This window comes from Myotis lucifugus, unplaced genomic scaffold (genome assembly GCF_000147115.1).
Source record: "Myotis lucifugus unplaced genomic scaffold, Myoluc2.0 scaffold_194, whole genome shotgun sequence".
NCBI classification, from domain to species: Eukaryota; Metazoa; Chordata; class Mammalia; order Chiroptera; family Vespertilionidae; genus Myotis; species Myotis lucifugus.
Genome location: NW_005871242.1, coordinates 537,932 through 559,409, shown reverse-complemented (window position 1 = coordinate 559,409; position 21,478 = coordinate 537,932). Strand labels below are relative to the sequence as shown.

The 21,478-nt window shown below is 39.2% G+C and overlaps 1 protein-coding gene and 1 non-coding gene across 3 annotated transcripts in view; one reads left to right on the top strand and one right to left on the bottom strand.

The window, feature by feature from the left end:
* PSD3 (pleckstrin and Sec7 domain containing 3) overlaps positions 1–21,478 on the top strand; it is a 414,114-nt gene that overhangs the window by 73,892 nt on the left and 318,744 nt on the right. The window lies entirely within an intron of this gene.
* Positions 2,896–3,002, bottom strand: LOC111827624. The gene has a single exon (XR_002831250.1). It is a non-coding gene; the product is annotated as a U6 spliceosomal RNA (small nuclear RNA).

Sequence of the window (21,478 nt, the reverse complement as noted above, 5' to 3'; positions counted from 1 at the left end):
TTGCTTTTATCACTATTGAATCCTTGGAGGCCTCCCATAGCCACAAACATCTCCATGAAAGCCTATGGGGAAAAGAAGGCATGGAAAACAAAATAGATGGCATTTTATACCAGGTATAACCCTTACACTTTCTTGTTTTGGGTTGTTTTTCATGGTCTCCTAAAGAATTTGATAAATGTGAGGTTGGGCCAGCTCATTTTAACAGGGGAGGGAGACTCAGTTGCCTGTCCTCTTAAAGGCGAGGTGGGGAATGTCCGGCAGCCCGAGAAATCATTTGGTCTGGCTCTGCCAAGGCATTAGGGGTGAGTTAATTAAATGTTTGACCAAATATAGCAGGCTAATTTTTAAGTTGATAATTTTGTATGGCCCTCAAATGATATTATAAATATCCAAATGGCCCTTGGCAGGAAAAAGGTTCCCCACCCCTGTCTTAAAGGATACTCTGTCACCAAGGAGCAGCAGTGCAGTGTAGTGGTTAGAGTGTGCCTTGACTCTGACAGTCTGAGTGGCATCCTGGCTCTGCCACCTTCGAGCTGTGGCCCTTTGGGAAGGTACTTTAATGTCTCTGTTGAACTGCCTCTTTACCCAGTAGAATACCTCACTAATGCTTAATGGTTACGAAGGGCTTAGAACAGTGCCTGCAGTAAGGAAACAGTCAACTAGTAAGTGAACACTAAGTGTGACCTGGGTGGTAGGTTATGCTTACCCGGGTGGAAGGGGGATTATTTCTATTCTTAAAGCAGCGGTTCTCAACCTGTGGGTCGAACGACCCTTTCACAGGGTTGCCTAAATACATCCTGCATATCAGATATTTACATTACGATTCATAACAGTAGCAAAATTACAGTTATGAAGTAGCAACGAAAATAATTTTATGGTTGGGGGTCACCACAACATGAGGAACTGTATTAAAGGGTTGTGGCATTAGGAAGGTTGAGAACCACTGTCCTAAAGTCACACAGCTATTAAATGGTAAAACTGATCTTTCTTGTACCCTATACTTTGATTGCCTGTAGGTATACAGTGTGGAAGACAAGAAGAAAATTCTTGTATTTTGTGTGGTGCTTTGGCACAATAAATGTTTGTTCAGTGAGTGAGTTAAACATCTCAGGCTGTTTAGTAGCTAAGCCCAGGAACCCTGCTGAGAATGTGTGGACAGGGGAGGTAGGCGCTCTAACGTTTAGTCTTGTCTTGCAGTGGGGTGGAGTTTTTAGTCAGTAGGATTTCTGGCCTAATCATTTTTTGCTGTTGGCTTCACTGTGGGGTTCGTTGCATCTACTGTTTTTGGAAAGTGGAATTCTCCCTACTTTGCAGATAGTGCTCATGGGCTGCTTGTAGAGCTCCAGGTGTGTGACTTTCATCAGAGCTTTCTTGGGAATGACAGCCTAGGGCACAAAGATAAGACTAATATGTTACTGTGAATTTCTGGCAGAGGTATCTGATAGAGCAGATAAAGACTTGGGCTGTGTTTGCCTGATGTGATCTAACGGTTTTAGAGAACTGTTTTATTCATTCCTTTGATTTTATCTTATTTTTTTCATTCTTGATTCATTTCTTCCCACCTTCCTTGTGTTGTTTGAATGTCAGTTGACTGTCTCTTGTGTTGATGGGTCCTGTTTGGGGAAAAAAAGTCAAATGAAACAGCACAATATTCTAAATCTGGAGCTTAAGTAAATATATATTTACTTGAAATATATTTTCATTTTATTTATATATAAAACAATTTATATATTTCAAAGAACTAAATAGGCTCAGAGTAATTAAAGCCAAATTTTCAGAAGCACTGCTAAAATAAATATATCTGCGATTCAGTGAGACAATATTTTAATCTATAAAATCATTATATATCAAGAAGGTTCACAGGGAAGTTAAAAGGATAATGATAATTTCTTGATGTATATAGGGATGTTTGCATCATGAATCTATATGTGACAAATAAGTTATAATTTGTATTTTGCCTCTATTTAGTAAACACAATTTAAAAATAAACCATTGTTGGTAGAATTATCTGATAGCCATTTAATGTCTTGTTTCTCAAGCATTCCACTTAACTTTCACGGAAACGACTCTTATTATATATATAGTTATTTTATATAACATTTAATGAAATTACATAATTTCAGTACAAACAACCGCCACAAATCAGTTTGGGAGCAAACACACCGATTCTTGGTAACTATGAGCTCAGTGGTAGGAGCAGAATTCCATGAGTTTGCCAGTGTCTTGATTAGTGGCTGTGAGCATGGAATAATAATGGGCATCAGCTGGGATGATTTACAGGGTGACTGTGCATCCTGGATCGGCTAATTGGAGGTTGGGAAAGAGCTTCTACTGTATGCATAACTTCAGAAACAAAAGCAAACCTGATAATAGCGTGTGCGAATTAATATTATGAAGTAGAGGAATGAGGACACTCTTTCCATTTTTGTTTTAAATTACATTTGCCTATTATCTGCCTCCTATCACGACTGTGTGTGGAGTTACTTCCCTCCTGAATAATTTATTTCTGTTTCTAACTGTTTTTTGAAATCACTTGGCTTTCCTTTTACCTGGACGATAATTTTAAGTTCTTTTAAAATGTGGTTTATGAAAATATGTCTGTTCATTGAGTGTACGCATTATTATAGTCTAACAACTCCATGTTTTCTTCTCTCACGCTTGAGTCCAGAGGTTCACTGAAAGTAGGTCACACCTAGATTTTATACATCATTAAAACATTAAGTACTCTGTACATTGTGTCATAATTTCTCTATCGTTTTTGGAAAATCAAAGTCCATAATATTGACCTGGTGACTTTCCCTGCTTCAGGTAGGATGGATATATTGAGACCATTTTTCCTTTCTTTTGTGTGTGTGTGTGTGTGTGTGTGTGTGTGTGTGTGTGTTTTGTTTTGTTTTTAATATGGAACACTTCATGAGTATATGTGTCATCCTTGTGCAGGGCCCATGCTAATCTTCTCTGTATTGTTCCAATTTTAGTATGTGTGCTGCCAAAGCCGTCACTTGAGACCATCCTTTCAGTGTGCTCTGGTGAAGCAAGATCAAAGATTTTGAGAGATCCTGGTACCTTGGAGTTATTTTAGAGCATCTCTCAATTTAGAGACTTATTGCTTTATAATTATTCAGGTTTTGTATGATGTTAATTTTATTATCGAATGGGACCTGCTTTGTTTTTTCTGCAATATCTGAATATGTATATGCATACGAAGTGCCCCGGTAAAATATAACCCTTTAAAAACACTGCATGATCTACTATCATAGATCATATACAGCTCTGTGTCACTGTCCTCTCTCATTTATCCATATGTTTATTAAACATATATTTATTGAGTGCCTCCAATGTACCAGGCATTATTTTAAGTACTGGGAATACATAGCAGTCAACAAAATAGACAAACACACAAAATATTACTCTTGCAAGGTGAGACAGACTCTGTGTATGTGTGTTTGTGTATATGAAGTACTTTGGGGGAAAATACAGCAGAGGGGAGAGGAGGGAGGTTAGGAATGGGGGGAATTGCACTTATAGACAGTGGTCAAGGATGGCCTCACTGAGGTGACATGGGATGAAAGGCCTGAAGAAGGGGAAGGGAGGTCATGTGCCTGTGCTGGGAAGAGTGCTTCAGGAAGAGGGCACAGCAAGTGCGAATTCCTGAGGCTGAGGCAGGCTTCCGCCTTCCAGGAACTGCATGACCAGGGTGACGGAATATGGTGAGCAGGGAGAAGAGCAGACACCCACCCTGTAGGCCTCTGGTCTTGTAGGCTATTGAAAGGGCTTTGGCTTGTGTATAGAGTGAGCAGAGCAGCTGATGGAGAGTTTTAAATAAGGATGTGGCATGATACTGCTTATGTTTTGAGAGAACACATTACTGTGTCTCATAAGACTAGACTTAAGTGGGCAAGGGCAAAAATAGGGAAACCAGTTAGGAGGCTGTAGTGAGCTACGTGAGGGATGGTGATGGCTCGGACATAGTGGTACATTATGAAGGAAGCGTGGGAAAGATTTCCGGATTGACTGAATGTGAGATGTGAGTTATGGCCTGTGCAGCATGAAGGATGGAACTGCATTAACTAACACCTATAGGGAAAAGCTGATTCAGGGGGAAAGGTCAGGAGCTCAGTTTTAGAGATGTCCAGTGGGCAGTTGTATATATTAGTATGGATTTCAGAGGAGGGGTGTGGGCTGGAGATAAACATTTGGGAGTTGTCAGAATATGAAGACTGGAGGAAATTCACCAAGGAGTGAGTGTAGATGGAAAAAGGTTCGGGACCAACAACCTGGGCTACTTCCACACTGGGTTGGGGAGATGAGATGGAACCAGTAAAGGAGAATGAGAAAAAGCAGCTAATGAGGGAGGAGGAAAACCAAGGGTCAAGAATTTCCATAGGGATTTAGCAATGGGGAGGTCATTGGTGAGCCTGGCAGCAGCAGTGTTAGTGGAGTAGTGTGGACCAAAAGTTGATTGGTGAGGCTTCAAGAGAAAAGGAGTAGAGAAGTGAAAACATCAAATGTGGACACTTATTTCAAGGATTTTTACTGTAAAGGGAAGGTGAGAAACATAGCTGAAGGGAAAGTGAAGTCAAGAGGGCCTTTAAAATGGGGAAAATAACAGCCTGTGTGCTGATAGGAAAGACGGTAAAGAGGAGAAAAGGAATGATTCTTCATATGGTAGCATGATTCCCGTTCAGAAGAACTTTGGTTTTGTTTAAAACAGCTAAAATAATTGAGTTTACAATTATAAACACTAATTTTTGTTAATGCAGTTTATATTTTCAACGAGTTTTATCTTCCTATCTCCATAAAAAATTAAAACGTTTTCTTTTGTATGAGCCTTTAAATCAGCGGTGATTTGGATATTTATAACATCATTTGTGGGCCATACAAAATTAGCCTGCTATATTTGGGTCAAATGTTTAATTAACTCACCCCTAATGCCTTGGCAGGGCCAGACCAAACAATTTTGTGGGCCTTATATGGCTCTCAGTCTAGATATTCCCCACCCTTGCTTTAAATAAATCATTTTTTTGGTATGGTTTCTGTTCATCTTTCAACTAAGGCAGTCCCTAGTTCTGCACCAATATTCATGGGCCTGGGGTGCACTCCATCCACACACTTACAACAACGATGACGTCTTTCTTTCTTTTAAAGATTGTATTTTTTAAGAGCAGTTTTAGGGTCACAGCAAAATTGAGAAGACAGTACAGAGATTTTCCACTTACCCCTTCCCACACACATTCATCGCCTCCTCCATTATCAGCAACCCCCACGAGAGTGGTACATTTGTTGCAACTGATGAATCCACATTGCATATATAAACTCTGAAAATCATGTAAGTCCTTCATTTAGTTTCTGCTATAATTTAGATCATATCTCTTATCCTGAATATAATTTTCATGAGGCACATTTTTTAGGGTCATCTATATTAGTGCTAATAGAAATATGTGAGTTTTATATATGGTTTTTCATTTTCTAGTAGCTACTTTAAAAAAGTAAAAAAGAAACAGGTGAAATTAATTTAAATAATTTTATAGCCCAATATATCCAAGATATTGTCATCTCAATATGTAATTAGTATAAAGATTATTAATGAGATAATGTGCATTTTTTTTCATACTGAGTCCTAGAAACCTGGCATTTATTTTATATGCACAGCACATCTGCCATAGTTCAGGGGCCAGAGGACCCCCTGTGGCTTCTGTATCGGACGGTGCAGATCCACATGCAGAGCAGTTGGAGGTCTAATAAGCATAGTTTGTTTGTACTTTTATTTCATCATTGGCTGTGAATATAAACACACTATGTGCTTTAGAGATAGCATTTATGGTTAGTTAAATATTAAAATTAGAATATCAGTTTTGCATTAATTTTAAAAAACCTACCCTAAAAATAAATGGATAATTATGGAAAACAATTATAAATATGTAAAACACATAAAAAGCTGTTGATTGACTTTAGCAATGGCTATCAGAGGTGAAGGTCTACGTAAATTAACAGTGCCTGAGACTTTCAAATAATGTTTTAGCAAAATTATTTAGGATAATTTGCTCTTTAGATAACTTCTGGTTAGTAGTTATAACTGTAAATTCACTAAGTTTTGAAAGGTGAGAAGCACTATCCCAGGCACACTTCACATCTATTTTCATTTGATTTCCACAAACTCCCATTAGTTAAGTAGGTACTGTCATAACTCACATTTTACAGATGGAGAACCAGAGAGACCAGAGAGGTTTAGTATTTTGCTCCAGGTCACACAGTGGGTAAACTGTGGATCTTGGATTTGAACTCTAGACACTGATTCTAGAGCAGCCGTGGGCAAACTACGGCCCGTGGGCCGGATCCGGCCGGCTTGAAATGAATAAAACTAAAAAAAAAAAAAGACCGTACCCTTTTATGTAATGATGTTTACTTTGAATTTATATTAGTTCACACAAACACTCCATCCATGCTTTTGTTCCGGCCCTCCGGTCCAGTTTAAGAACCCATTGTGGCCCTCGAGTCAAAAAGTTTGCCCACCCCTGGTCTAGAGCTTAATTTCTTAAAGTCTGTGCCAGGTGGATTCCCTCAGCATATCTCAGCCACGCATCTTTAAACTGTATGATTAAGGGGTAAAGAGTATGGATTGCTTGTGTGTCCTGGAAACTTGAGTATAAATTAACTCCTTAAATAAATCACATCCTGTTTGCCATTAATTTGCCTTAATTTCAGAATTGGCTTTATCCTGATTTCTGATGGATCTTCAATTTAAATTGAGCCCAATACTTTATTTCTCTGCCCAACTCTAAGTAAAGGGGAAAACAGCTAATTATCCCTAAGGCAAATCTTTCAGTGTAATGGAGAACTAGAGCTTACAGCTTGATTGGGGAGATAAGGTGCTAATACTAATGAAATATTATTATAAGTTGTATTTTTTTTCATACAGCAAATACATCAGCAACAACCATTTATTGAGTACTATATGCCTAGCATTGTGCTAAGACTTTGCACTCATTATCTTATTTAATTGTTAAAATGATACTGTAAGGTTGATTTTATGTAAATGCCAAAAGCAGTGCTACTATTTTCTGAAACAATTACATTCTGTGAGAATTATTATATTTGATTCTGGGTGTCACTTTTTCAGAGAGACATTTAATAATCAAAGAACAGTTAGGTAGCTGAGTGGTAAGAAAATCATGTGATGTCATGAGGGATCCTAGAAAGAAGATTTAGTGCAGTGGTTCTCAACCTTGGCTGCACATTAGAATCACCTGGGCCCAGAAATCAGGATTTTAAAAAGATTCCCAGGTGATTTTAATGTTGAGAACCACTGACTTAGTGGATGGAACCACTGACTTAGTGGATGGAAGAGTTGTCTTTAAGTATTTGGAATAAGAAATATGATCTGAAGAGAAACTGACTATGGAAAAGGATTACATTTATTCTGTCTTTCTCCAAAGAATGTAGAGGAGAAATTTGCAGAATTGCAGATTTTTACTTTAAAATAAGAAAGTGCTTTCTCACAGAGTTGTTTGAAAAAGTTAACCAACTGTCTGTTTAGATGTAGTATTTGGACAGAGACTAGGTCTCTACTTAGATACTTAAGATTAAATGCTTGCATTTGGAAGACTTGGATTATAGGAATTGGCCATCAGGTGAATTGTGTAACTGTTCAAATGAAAGATCCTTTAAGTCAGTGGTTCTCAACCTTGGCTGCACATTAGAATCACCTGGGAATCTTTTTAAAATTCTGATTTCTGGGCCCCATCCTCTGGAAATTCTGTTTCTTTGTTATGGGGTGGGGCCACAACATTAGTAACAAAGAAACAGAATTTCTGGAGGATGAGGCCCAGAAATCAGGATTTTAAAAAGATTCCCAGGTGATTCTACTATGCAGCCAAGGTTGAGAACCACTGCTTTAAATTCTTGGGGGTTTTGTCATAAATTGAGTTCTAAAATCACATTCATTTGTAATGTAGATAATTATTATCTCAGTTCTTTTGTACATTAAGTTGGAGATTGTGATATAATAATAGAATGTCAGAGCCAAGAAGAATCTTAGAAATCTTGTAGTCTAACCTCATTTTGCAAATGAAACTGTCAGGTAAGAGAAAATAAAGACCCAGTTCCACAAATACTCAGGTATCCACTTTAGCTCCACTGCTTTTTAAAATATTACAATTATGAATGTGTAGGGGAAACAGACTAAACCACGTGCAGCAGTTTTTCATGTTCTCCAGAACTAACATTATGAAGCAGTCTTAGTTCATTTTGTTCTAATTGGGGCACACTTGAGTCCTTTAAAAAAAAAAAAATCTCATCTGAGCTTGGAGCTCAGTGATTTTCCTAAAGACAAGCTTCTGTTTCTTCAGTTTATTTAATACCACAGTGTTTTATTTCCCTGAAAACATAAGCATCTTCACATTAAAGCAGAAAGAATATAGTGGCTCTGATAATTTATTATGCATTCAACAAATATTTGTTGAGGGCCTTCTATGTGCCAAATGCTTTCCAAGCACAATTGTGGAGTTGTTGGCTTTTACTCTGAGTTGGGAAGCTGTTACATATTCTTTTTTTTTTTTTTGAGCAGAAGATGACATCTGCTTTTCTTTTTTCCTTCCCTTCCCTCTCCTCCCCTCCTCTCCCCTCCCCTTCCCATTTAAAATAATTCCTTGGGCTTTTCGGCCAGGTGTATTCTGCCTTGATTTACTGATACACCTTTTGACCAATTGGAGTTAGTGCAGTGAGAGGTTTGATCCTTGTTAGTTATATAAGTTAACAATAGAACAAGTATAAAGCACTTGAAAATATTCTACCATAAACCAGTTTGGAAGAAATCCTGCCTTTACAATGGAACCTGACATACCAGGGTCTGAGTCCCACTCAGTGGTGACTTGATTTGGAGCAAGTGCATTCATTCATTCTCTGAGCTTCAGTTTCCTCATTGGTAAAATGGGGTAAAACCTGTTTCGTGAGGCCTTTTTGATAATTAAATGATTCCCTATGTTAAATGCTCAGCTCAGTGCCTGGTACATTGTAAACATTTAATGAAAGCATAGTTATTATAATGACTCTTTAGTCAAGAGAATTTTAAGAATGGATAAAAGTTACTTGAATGATAGACTTGGGGTACTAACTCAGAGCCTGAATTTATTTTTAGTTTGGACTAAATGTCTTAAATGCCTTTGTTTAAAAGTTTTGACAATGACACAATGCTTAAAATAATACCTCTAACTTAACTGTGAAAGAACTGTGAATGTGAATGAATTAATCCTTTTTGTGGTGTCACAATTTGGCAAATTCTAGAACTCTCCTTCACATTCTGCAGGTATTACCAGGTTTAGGATCAATTCTGGAGGTTTGGCTATTGATTAAAGCAGGCAGAGGAGGTCTTGCCTGTAGGTCACATTTGACCTCTAGCTAGGGAACTGGTTCACTGGAAAGCAGCCTTGGGTTTTAGGGTGCCTGTGTGTGTGTGTGTGTGTGTACTATGTTATCCAGCATCTTTGTCCTCCCAGACAGTAAACACCGCACATTATGATTCTATCAACAAATTCAACTCTGTAATGTTATTTTTTCTTTTATTAAATTTATTGGGATGGCATCCTATATAATAAAAGGGTAATATGCAAGTTGACCCTAATGGCGGAATGACCAGGAACGACTGGTCGCTATGATGTGCACTGACCACCAGGGGGCAGACGCTCAATGCAGGAGCTGTCTCCTGGTGGTCAGTGTGCTCCTACAGGGGGAGCTCCGCTCAGCCACAAGCCAGGCTGACGGCTGCGAGCACAGGGGTGGTGGCGGGAGCCTCTCCTGTCTCCTCAGCAGCGCTAGGATGTCTGACTGCAGCTTAGGCCCGCTCCCCAGGGCTTAGGCCCAATCCTCCGGGGAGCAGGCCTAAGCTGGCAGGTGGATATTCCCTGAGGGCTCCTGGGCTGCCAGAAGGATGTCTGACTGCCAGCTTAGGCCTGATCCCCCAGGGAGTGGGCATAAGCCAGCAGGTGGACATCCCCCAAGGGGTCCCAGACTATGAGAGAGCACAGGCCAGGCTGAGGGACCCCCCCCCCCCCCCAGTGCATGAATTTTCATGCACCGGGCCTCTAGTTGGGTTACAACATTATATAGTCAGTAATGTTTTTTGTTTATATATTTTAACACTTGGAAATTCAGTCTGACTTTTAGTTCACTATTGTATCTATAGCAGTGTCTGGTTAAAAACACTACCAGTTTGACTTGATCACAGTCTCCACGTGATCCCAGGAGAGTGTGCTGTGTAAAACTGAATTGGACCTCTGTGGAACCTGTCTTTATGGTGCCTTATTTTGCTGCAGCTTCTTCAGCCCAGTTGTGCATCTTATTTTCCAGGGTTTTAGGTGTCACCTAGCTGAGTTGATAAATTCATCTGGGTCAATAGGAGAGGGTTAGAGGATCCTGTGGACATTTTGGTCGTTGGAGGTGATAGTTTGCTTTCCTCTCCCTTCAATTATTTGAAAGCACTTTGAAAAACTTAAGACCAATGTGTTACAGATGGGGAAATTGAGAACTACAATAGTTAATTAATTTTCCCAAGGTCATATAGCTAGTAATTGGCTGAGCCAGGATTGGTGACTTTATTCCTTGTCCTGCATCTTCTTCATCTTGACCCTGATGCACTAGAGATAATTGTCCCCCAGGACTGAATTAGAGGGCAGTAGAGCCCATGGCCAAGCCTTTTTTGCCATGGCATAGCCTCCGCTTGGTATGTAGTACCATTACCCATCATCTGGCCCTATGGCATGCCTGTATTTCCAGCAAAACCTCCTGGGCTTAACCATGATAGGCTTGGCTGGAGTTATGTATCTATCCCTGTGGCCAAGGGCATGGAAAGCCCAAGTCACATGCCTACATTGCATGGCCCTGGGTGGGGATAAGGGGAAGTTGCCAATTTAAGCCTAACTACATGGAGTAAGAAGAGGAGAGAGATGATTTAAAGAACAAAAGAGGTGTTCTTTTATCATAGTGCTGGGCAGGCAGAAACAGCAGATGTCCATGGCAGATGAGAGGGAGCTGGCCAGAGGAAGCATATGCCATATAGAGGAATAGCAAGCACAGAGGCCAGGGACAGCCAAGAGCTTAGCATATAAAGAACTGAAAGAAGGCCAGGGTCCTAACCAAGTGAGTAAGGAGGAGTTGGGGTCGTGGAGATGGGGAATGGAGGGAAGGAGTTGGAAAGGTAAGCTGAAGCCAGGTGAGGCAGGACCCCCAGTAAAACTAGGGTGCTTGGGTTGTATCCTGTGAAAATGGGAAGTCATGGTGAGGTTTAGGGAGCTTTTTAAAAGGATCACTCTCCATTCCATTGTTCGCACTGCAGAAGGGAAGCAGGGCGATCAATCAGGAGGTGTTTGTAGGTAAGAGATGAAGGTTTCTTGGACAGGAAAGGTGGCCGTGTGATACAGACAGGTGGAAAGATAAATGATCCACATTTTATGTAGATCAACGGAACCTGCTCATTGATGGATGTAAGGAAAGGAAGAATGACAGATTTCTGGCTTGATTCACAAATGGATGGGGTGGCCATTATTGAGATTTAGTACTCTTGGACTCTTTTGTGTATTACATAGTTCCTTCCACTTAGATTAGAAACTCCTTGAGAACAAGGATTAGATATCATTTACTGTTTCTTCACCATGGTTTCTAGCACAGCGCTGGGCAGGCGTGTGATAAGCCCTTGGCTGGACATATATCAGGTGGGTGAGTTGATCTTAAACCTCATTCCCAGGTGGGTCTTGATAGGAAGCTTAACAGAATAGAACCAATTCCTGTTTGTTAGGATACTTGTTGTTGTTGGTTTTAAATTTGTTCAAAATGATAGAAATTATTTTGGTTCTTTGCAAAGACCAAAAGGTATATGAGCTACACTATAGAAAATGAATAAGACTTCAGAGCTAAAGAAATCTGCCCTAGAGAATTTATTGCTAGAGCTGTAACATTTTCTAATCCCTGATATTCTCATTAAATCATCTGTCCTATTCTTATTCTTCCAGGTAATTTTTTTTCTGCCCCCAAATAGTGTTTCCCCCCCTCATTTGGTGTTGTTCCATATATTAAAAGCAAAACAAAACACAGATAACAAGATATGCCTTTTTTGGATGGTCTCTGTACCTTTGATGCTGCTTAGATTCTCAGTTCCTTTGGGTCTCTTTTTTTCTCCTTTACCAAAAGCTCATTCTGAAGGACCTGTAAAAAGAGGCCAGAAAACAGAAGAAATCAGTCCAGTGGCCCAGCAACAGCTCCCTGCGGTTATAGGGCAAACTAAACCGCTTTAACGAAATGCTTCTAACATGTAAGCACTGTGCCCAGCTCCATCTCAGGAGGCGCTCACCAGTGCTACTTCCTCAAACTAGTCCACTGCTTTGGTTTGTTTTATTCATGGCATTGCTGTCTCTTGCATGCTTTTTATTCCACCCAAGAGAAATTTTAAATCAGGAGGACTTGAACGGAGGTAGTCTGACAAAAGAAATTGTCTACAGAACCCTAGCGCCCCTTACTGTGCAGGCTGTGTTTACGTAGAATGTGGCCAGTCCTGTGGTTTGCCTGACCCAGGCTCCAGTCCAAATCATAACCTTCTGGGGCAAAAACATGCTTTTTGTTTGGCTATTTCTCCATTTGCTACAGATTTTTAAACCGATGATTAAGAGCATTTCAGAAACCAAAGTTATTTTCTCTACTCTGATTTGCATACTTCTTTAGGACTATCAGAAGTTTTAGTTCTGTTCCTTAAAAGTTTCTAGGGAAAAAATGTCCCAGAACCTTGGGGTCTCTTCCATACCCCCATACCAGTACTTGTTTTTAACATGCGGTGGTGTCACTGAATATTGTGGGAAAATTGTTTAAGGAAATAGAGCTGTGGAGGGGCTTGGCATGTGGGGGTTGGGTGAACATTTTTGAGTTGGGTAATTAGGCAGCTACAACCATGTGGAACAGAAGCGATATTAGACTAATTAGTTAAGTCATTTTGTAAGTGCCAAGTTGACCCAAGGGTAACGGCCTAGAAATGCTGTTCTACCTGATTTGTCTGATGGATGAAGAACAGGTTTCCCACTTGGGGATTTACTCCTTTTTAGGATTAGAGATTTGTTTGTCTGGTGTTCATCTGTTTCAGTTTTATTTCTCTGATAACACAGAGGCAGGTGCATCTTATTTTGGAGTTTGGGGACAGAGCTTTCTTGCTTCTCTTTCCACCTCTTTTGCCACACTGTTCTGGTGGAGCAGATTGAACAGGACACCTTTGGTCATGTCTTTGCAAAGAACCAGTGTTTTATGTGGTCAGTGAACAGGCAACTTGACAGGTATCTTGCTGGTCATTTTATAAAAATTCTTACTTACATATATATTTGTCACCAACATATCACAATGAAGTCATAAAAAAGTAGGCTTAGTTTAGTTCACAGTGTAGATCCTGTGAAAAACACATTTTTCATTTTCTCTGCACTTCACGATGCTTTGCTTATATAAATTTAAAGCAGTTCAATAGCATTTAAGGTTAAGTTGGTAAAAAATTGTAATTCATACTTCAGAAACTTGTGAAATAAAAGGCTGTAGTAGAAAAACATTAAGCAATTTGTACAATGACCAAACTGTTACAGTGCCATATCCCCTTATAAAAGCCTATCAGTAAAAGAAAATAAAATTATGAAAAGCAAAGTGAAAACTATGGAAAACAAAAAGCCAAATAGAGATTTTGGTTTAGTACTTTCCTTGAGTCTCTGGTTTTTAAAAATCAAATGCAAGTAAGGCTGTTCAAAATTGACCCGTAAGTCTTGCCTCCTTCACACTGCTGTGAGAAATTCATTTAAGACAAGACGTTATGCACTCATTTGGTCCCAGGGCTTTAGTCAAATGCCAGTTTGCTTGTGTTAACAGCCACAGGGTTATGTGACTCACTGCTGTCTGGCTGCACGTGGGCTTAATGAGCTGTCAGGATTTTATCTAGCCTGCCATGAGACTACATACCAAGTAGACAAAACATTTCAGTTATTAACAAATATTAAATTTCAAAATGGATTTGGAAACTATGTACATCAAATTAGGGTAACTTAATGACACAGAAACACTTTCATGTAAAGATCTTACATAAATACGAATTGGGAGCAAGTTGTCTTAAAAATTTTAAATCTTAGATGTTGCAAGAAAAAAACTTCAAGAAAATCAAACTGATCAGTCCCAATAAAACTAAGCAGAAAGAAGTATAAGTTAATACTTGGAATTAGATAGGTATGCTAATTCCAAAAATAGAGTTGTCTCCTTGATCCTTTAATAAACTTGACCCCTATAGAGTTTCTACTTGATCATTTGAATTACATTTGAATTACAATATGTATGTGTATATACATGTATGTACAGATGCTTGCAAGTGATCAAACACTTCATTAAAAAGCATATAATTAATCAAATTAAGGATCACAGGCTTATTAGAATCTAAATTTAGTTTTTACTTCAAATGTACTAGGTTACTTACTAGGCTTATACCATAAAGGCACTAAGTAGTATGGATCATACTTTCTAGTCAAATGCAGGAAAACTTTTCCCACAGACCTGTTTTTACAATCATTCTTCGGGCATCTTAAGGACAAGTGCAAAACACTGCTAAACGGTATGCCTCCCTCCATGGTAATGAAATCTCAATTGCAGATGAACAGCCAACCTTTCAAAAGGTAGTAATCATGCACTCTCTTCAAACTGAGGTGTGACACGATGGCTCTAACCACCAAAAAGTATGACACTTCTTCACATTCCTATTAATTATTTAATTTAGTAATGTAAGTACTCCATTGCACAGGTGGGGAAAGTGAGGCACAAAAAGGCATTTTAAAATTAGGTTTGCCTAAAATTAGACAGGGAAGTGAGGGTCAGAACTACAATCAGAACTCTACAGGCTTGACACCTTTAGGATGTAATGGGTTCAGGATTTGCATGAAATGTTATGTTGAACTCACCTTTCCTGTTTGCCTCACACCATTTTAGTCTGATCTCTTGCAAACTCCACCACCTGTCTTGCAAGTGCCACTTACCACCTGTCTTCTCTGACCAGGTGAAAAAGGCTAGCGGATGCTTGTGTGAAAAAGAATACCCATGTCGTTGTATAATATGCAATTTGTAAGCTTCAATTGTGAAAATATTCCATAACTGAATTTCTGTAACACTCAAGAAACATTCCACAAAGTTGTATAAGAATTTGTGGTAAGGAATACATATTTTTTTAAAAATTTTGAATCATTTCTCAAGCATTTTTATTAGTAAAGAACATACTTCATTTATACTGGTAGTATTTGATGAGTCTTGACATATGCATGAAACTGAAATCTTCACAGTGGTCATAGTATTGACCATATCTGTCACTCTGAATTTACTTCATTTCTTTTTATAATTTCTCTTTTAAAAAAACTTTTAGACATTCTTATTGATATTTATATATAGAGAGAAACATCGATTGGTTGCCACCTGAACCTTCCCCAGAAAATTTACCGATCCTTTGCATTACTGTTGAAAATCTCATAATTGATAGCCTCTAAGTACTAAACTTCCAAATAAAACTGAAAGGATCATCCAGATTCCTAGATAACACCAAAATATTTATCTAGGATTATTCAAGAAAACATAGTAGTTTGGTATCCTTTTCAGAAAAAAAAAATCTCAAAACTTATAAAGGTGAGCATAAGCATGTGACATTCTACATTTTGCTAACTGAGTAGCAGGAAATGGATAAGGTATAGCCACTACAACTTTTTAAATTGAATTTATTGAGGAGACATTGGTTAATAAAATTATATAGGTTTCAGGTATACAGTTCTAGAATACATCATGTATATGTTGTATTGTGTGTGCATCACCCCAAGTCAGGTCTCTTTTGACCACCATTTACTCCCTCTTTACCACCTTCTATCTCTTAACTATTTAACTACTGTGAAACTTTAAAAATAAACAAATAAAAAATGCTGTTATGTCAGTGTTAGCATTCATTCATTCATTCATTCACCATCCATCCATATCTGTTTATACAAAAAAGTATCACACATTTTTCTACATCTTTAAAAGAAGTAACCTGGAGCTCTTCATCACCATGCACAGAGCTCTCTCATTCTCTGTGACAGCCACATAGACATCCTTGTGTACTAGTACCTTGGTTTCATTATCTAGTTCGCTGCAATGCACAGTTTGGCTGTTTCTGGATATTTGCAATTATGAGCAATGCAGCAGTAATATTCTCAATCTAATACAGATACTTACTGAGTGATAAACCAGGTGCTGTATGTAAAGTTTCATAGAACATTGCCTCCTGCACAAGACAGTTAGTGCCGTTACTATTAAAACTATATGCTACACACTGTGTTAAGGTTGTATTTAATCTGCAAAATATCCCTATGATGTAGATAGTGTTATTATCCCTGTTAAAGATACTGAAGCTGTTTATGGCCAGGGAATGAATATTTATTAACTTACAATGGCAACTCAGCCTTATACCTGTTATCTCTCTAACCTTCGTGTTTCAATCTTACAGATAAAGAGCAAGGGGCTTAGATTGGCCAGGATATTAATTATCCAAGGTCCCATAGTTGTAAATGGAAGAAATAGGATATGAACGCTGTTCTGCCTGACTTTTATAGCACGTGTTTCTTCCACTCTACCCTGTAGCCTTCACTCCTGGGCCATGCCTTAGGAAGACATATTTACAGTAGGTGGTAGTTAGCGGGTTGAACTCTAAGGTACATTTTGAGCAAAAAGATGATATTTTTAGAATATATTTAATCTGATATAGAGTACTTCAGGAACTTGGGTGTGTTTTCAATTTCATTAGGCAAATACCTTTTCCCTAATAGCTCTGGCCTCTTCCCCTTCCCCACACTCCCTGCTCTTGCCACTTATGAAAGCTTTCCTTCCTGCCTGCCGCCCAGTGGGCTTCAGCTCTTCCAGGGACTGAACCTCTTGTCACCTTTTGTACTCTCCTCACTAGAGGGATTCTCTTCCTACTCTGGTGTTGGAATGCTGCGTTCTCTAGTTCCCCAATGCCATGGCAACAGTACATGGTAACAGCCCTCCTTGCGGTCAAGGAAGAAGACTGTGCGTGCTTTTCTTTCTCTTTGAGCTGTTTGCAATTAGCACTGTGGTCCACCCTTTCCTCCCGTGAAAAGCAAGGAAGTACCTACTGTAGTCAAGACTACAGGACCTGCTTGATGTAACAGCGAGCAGGCCTGCTGCGCTCCTTAGCAACCCTGGTATGTGCCCTTGACTGGGAATGAACCCAAGACCCTTCAGGGCGCTCTAACCATGAAGCTAACACCAGCCAGGGCGCCATTGTTCTTTTTAAAATGGGAAATCCCAAGATGAACTCAGGACTCCCAGGTGGTCTGAGCAGTTTGGGTACTGCACACTAACCTCTAAGATTGTGTTAGGAGGTCTGCTGAACAAACCCCCAACATTCATGTTCGTATTCTAGTCCATCCTGTATCTGGTCTGTTATTTTAGTCCAATTCAAATTTTTATCTTGTTAATTTCAGCTCATTTTTTTCAGATTATAGAAATCATTTTTTTTTTTTTTAGTTTATGTGCTGCCAAAGTGAGCACAGAAATCACTTTTTTTTTTAGAACCTAGTTGGATAGGACTTGAAAAGTTTGGACCAACCAGCCCACCCACTTATTCAATGCTGGCAGCTCTCATGCTGTGTGTTTTGGTTAATTTGGGCTGCTATAACAGATTACCATACACTGGGAGGCTTAAACAGTAAACATTTCTTTCTCATCGTTCAGGAGGTTGGAAGTCCAGGATCAGGGGTGGCATTGGTGGGTTCTAGTGAGGTGCCTCTTCCTGGTTTACAGAGGGCTGTCCTCTCTCATGGTGGAAAGGTAGCTACCCAGCTGTCTGGCCTCTTGTTGTAGGGCACTCATCCCACACATGAGGGCTCCACCCTCATGACCTAATCCCCTTCCACAGGCACCACCTCCAAGTACCATCACCTTGGGGTTAGGGTTTCAACACATGAAGTTAGAGGGCACACACACACATTGTACTCTGTTCCTAAAGTGGCTGCCTCGTCTGCTCCTATACTTAACCGTGGTGGGGAGCTTACCCCATTTTTGGATTCCTTCAAGTGTTCGGAGGTATTATGTATGTTGAGTCGAAATCTGACTCTGTAGCATCTATGTTTGATCACACCTGTGTTCTCTAGAGTAGCAGAAAATGTGTGCTCTTCCTGCACACGAGTTTCTCATAGACTCCCTTCACCTCTCCTGCTATTTGCTCTAAACATTATAACAATATTTTACTAAGTATCGTTGGGGGAAATCAATTTCATTTTGTTTTCACAAGCCAGTTAAATAGATAAATGAATCTATACATTGATAAATTGACAGAAGGTACTGTATTTGATTTGTTTTAATGAGTAACTTCCATCAGATTGTTCTTGATCAAAATAGATTGAGGACATGGGCTATTCATTTCCTGTGACTTGAATCAGTAAGATTCATACTTTCTCTGTTTAGTGTGATAAGCATTACATCTTTATCTGAACTCTTCATAGTATATAGAACTGGAAGGTACCCTATAAATCATTTTTTCTAGATCCTCCTGTGGCAGACATTTATCTCTTTTGTGCCTGGTCCCTTTCTTTTTTGAGGAGATCAAAGGCAGATGAGAAGCCCGTGTCAGCCTCCCTGGGCTGGAGCCGGAGGCAGGCAGACCTCCCCTGATTCCTCTGGTTAGCAGATTAGACACGTCATCCATGGCCTCTTGAGTTCTCATCTCAGGAGATGGTTCTGAGCTCCTCCTGCCTGTGAAGACTTGGAGGTGGATGGGTCAGTATCCTGCTGACAGTGTCAAGGGTCCACAGGCCAGGTGAATGGAGGTGACTGCCACTGTGGAGAGGCAGTGGCTCTGGCAGGGTAGGCTCTTCTGTGGTAGGGCCTTGGCTCTGCTTTGTCCCACGTGGTCCCAGGCCGAGCCTTGGTTTACAGCCCTCTTGCTGATGGCGGGCTACCCAAAACCTTGCCAGTAAACACATACTTTTTCCGCCTAACCTGAGTCAGTTTCTTGTTTTTAACCAGGAACTAGACAGGTACATCCTTAATTGACTGTTTTCAAGTCATGGTGCAGGGTTCTGGTGTTTAATCATCCCTGCCTGAGCACCTCTGGGGTTTGGATGCCTTAGTGAAGGAATGCGCTCCCTGGGGTGGATAATTGCTATTCATGTGGCCGTTAGGAATTATTTCTTTTCATCCTTAACCGGTTAATTTTCAGAGTACTTTTCTAGGGAAGATATAATTTTTTGACCCGTTCAAAGCAGGCACTGTTAAGAAAAGGAGGTCAGGCAGGGAACATGCCAGGATGTTGGACTTTAGGATGTGGAAAGTGTTATAAAAAGGTAAAGCTATGTTTGATTGACTTATAGAAAGGTTACCATCTAGTTAGGAACACAAGTTTTTAATTGAGCTCCATGAAAGGGCTCTAATTGCAAATATAAGAAAATGAGGAAAGTTGGTTTATTAGTGATGGGATATATTGGGGTAAATTAATTGTCTTTCTTTCCTTTTCTTTCAAGCATGTATTTCTCATTTTAAAAAATTAGATAGTTAAAAATAATGTTATCATGCATATACATGCATACATTATTAGCAGGAATAAACTTTTTAAATCTTAAAGCTATATGCAATTTGAGGGTTTAAATAAAATTCCCTGAGGTTCATTCATATGGAGACCATGTGTCTGGTGTCTGCAGATTCATGATAATAATCCATCCTTTCTCCCTGAATATTTACTCCTTGTGACTAGAATTTTAAGATTTTGAAAGATCCTTGGGTTTACTTTAAATTACACCCATTTACTTGAAAGAGTAGGTACATTAACAAGAGTCCAGGTCTATAGAGTATGATAGCCAAGGATAGATCCCTTATAATAATTTGGATATTGAATTTTCTTAAAGAAAAACATTCAGACTACCAAGGGCATTTAATTAATGTGATCTTACACCATCTTGCTGAAAATCTCAGGGAAAATTTTCTTGTTTATTAGCATATTTCTGTGAATACCATACATTGAGCAAATAAGGTATAGTGGGATCTCTCTTTAGAAATGGCCACTAATAAAAAGCTAGTGGTATAAAATATTTTTTAACAAGGCCTAAAGCATGGGTACTTCATTACTGAGTCTTCCCCCATCAGGAATTGGTAATGTTTTCTGGTCATTCCACAAATTCACATTGTACTGTGGATTTCTATACAGGTAAAGAGCCAAGATAATACGGAGTCTTTTTTTTCTTTTCTTTCTTTCTGACTGTATTTTGCACCTAAATTCAGCTGTTTTGTTTTGAGGGTTAATTAAGATAGTGTACTTTGTGAGACACTTGAAGAGTGCAAAAATATTCGAGGGAAAGGGATTTTAAAAAAATTGTATATGATGTGACTTTACTTAGCACCTTAGAGCTGTTAAGAGGGATCCCAGTAAAAGAAGCTATTCCGGAAGTCATTGCTGAACATGAGCCACCACCTGGTGTTTATTAAATAGTTTGATACATTTTATATGGAACTTAAAGGTTTAAAAGAATGTTACTCTTTCCAGAGTAGACACCAGGAAGGCTATACACTTATTTCAGTGATGTTTCAGTAGCTCAGCGTGTTGTTGGATCTTTTTCTTTGGAATTACATTTATATCCTCTATTGCATTAAAAAAAATTATTCTCAGTGGTGGTGGACCTTTATTTTTGTGTGGGTGGATTTGATTTTTGAGTCAGGCCACAACTTTTCAAGCTTGCTCTGTAAGCCAGCTGATGGCAAGCTGGGAAACCAATTTTTCTCTAGTACAACCTGTCTTATATGATGTGAAAACTGGTATTGGTTGTTATTTCAGAATAGGAATTCTAAATGATCTGCTTGAATTCCTTGAAATAATGTGCGTGGTTTCCTAGGGTAACTCTTTGAATAAGGACAATTCATTTAAATATACAAGTTCTGTTCTTAAAAATAAAGTTTAACATATTTTATGATATGCTTGTGAAACCTTCCTGACTGCCTGAGCATATTAATTAGTCATAATTGGGTTTGGGAGCAGTTGCTCTGAATTGGGAATTTTCAGTTATTGGGTGGAAAGAGAAGGTGATCTTATCTGAGGGCTGTGGCCGCCCTGGAGCAGTGTGCAGAGTTGTGTGGGGTGCACATGAGTGTGTTTGTTTCCACTTCAGGAGCCTGGGACCGTCGAACAATTGAGAATCAAGAAGAGTTTCCACCCTGGCCAGGTGGCTCAGTTAGTTGGAGCATTGTCCAGCACACCAAAAAGTTGCGGTTCAATTCCCAGTCAGGCACATACGGGAGGATATTTCTCTCACATCTCTCTCTCTCAAAATCAATAAACATATCCTGGGATGATGATAAAAAAAGAAGATTTGTCTTCTCTGGCAATTTCAGGAACCATAGGAACGTGGCATGCATTTCTGCACCCTGGTTCTTTAATAAATCTAGAGCTATCCTGAGGAGC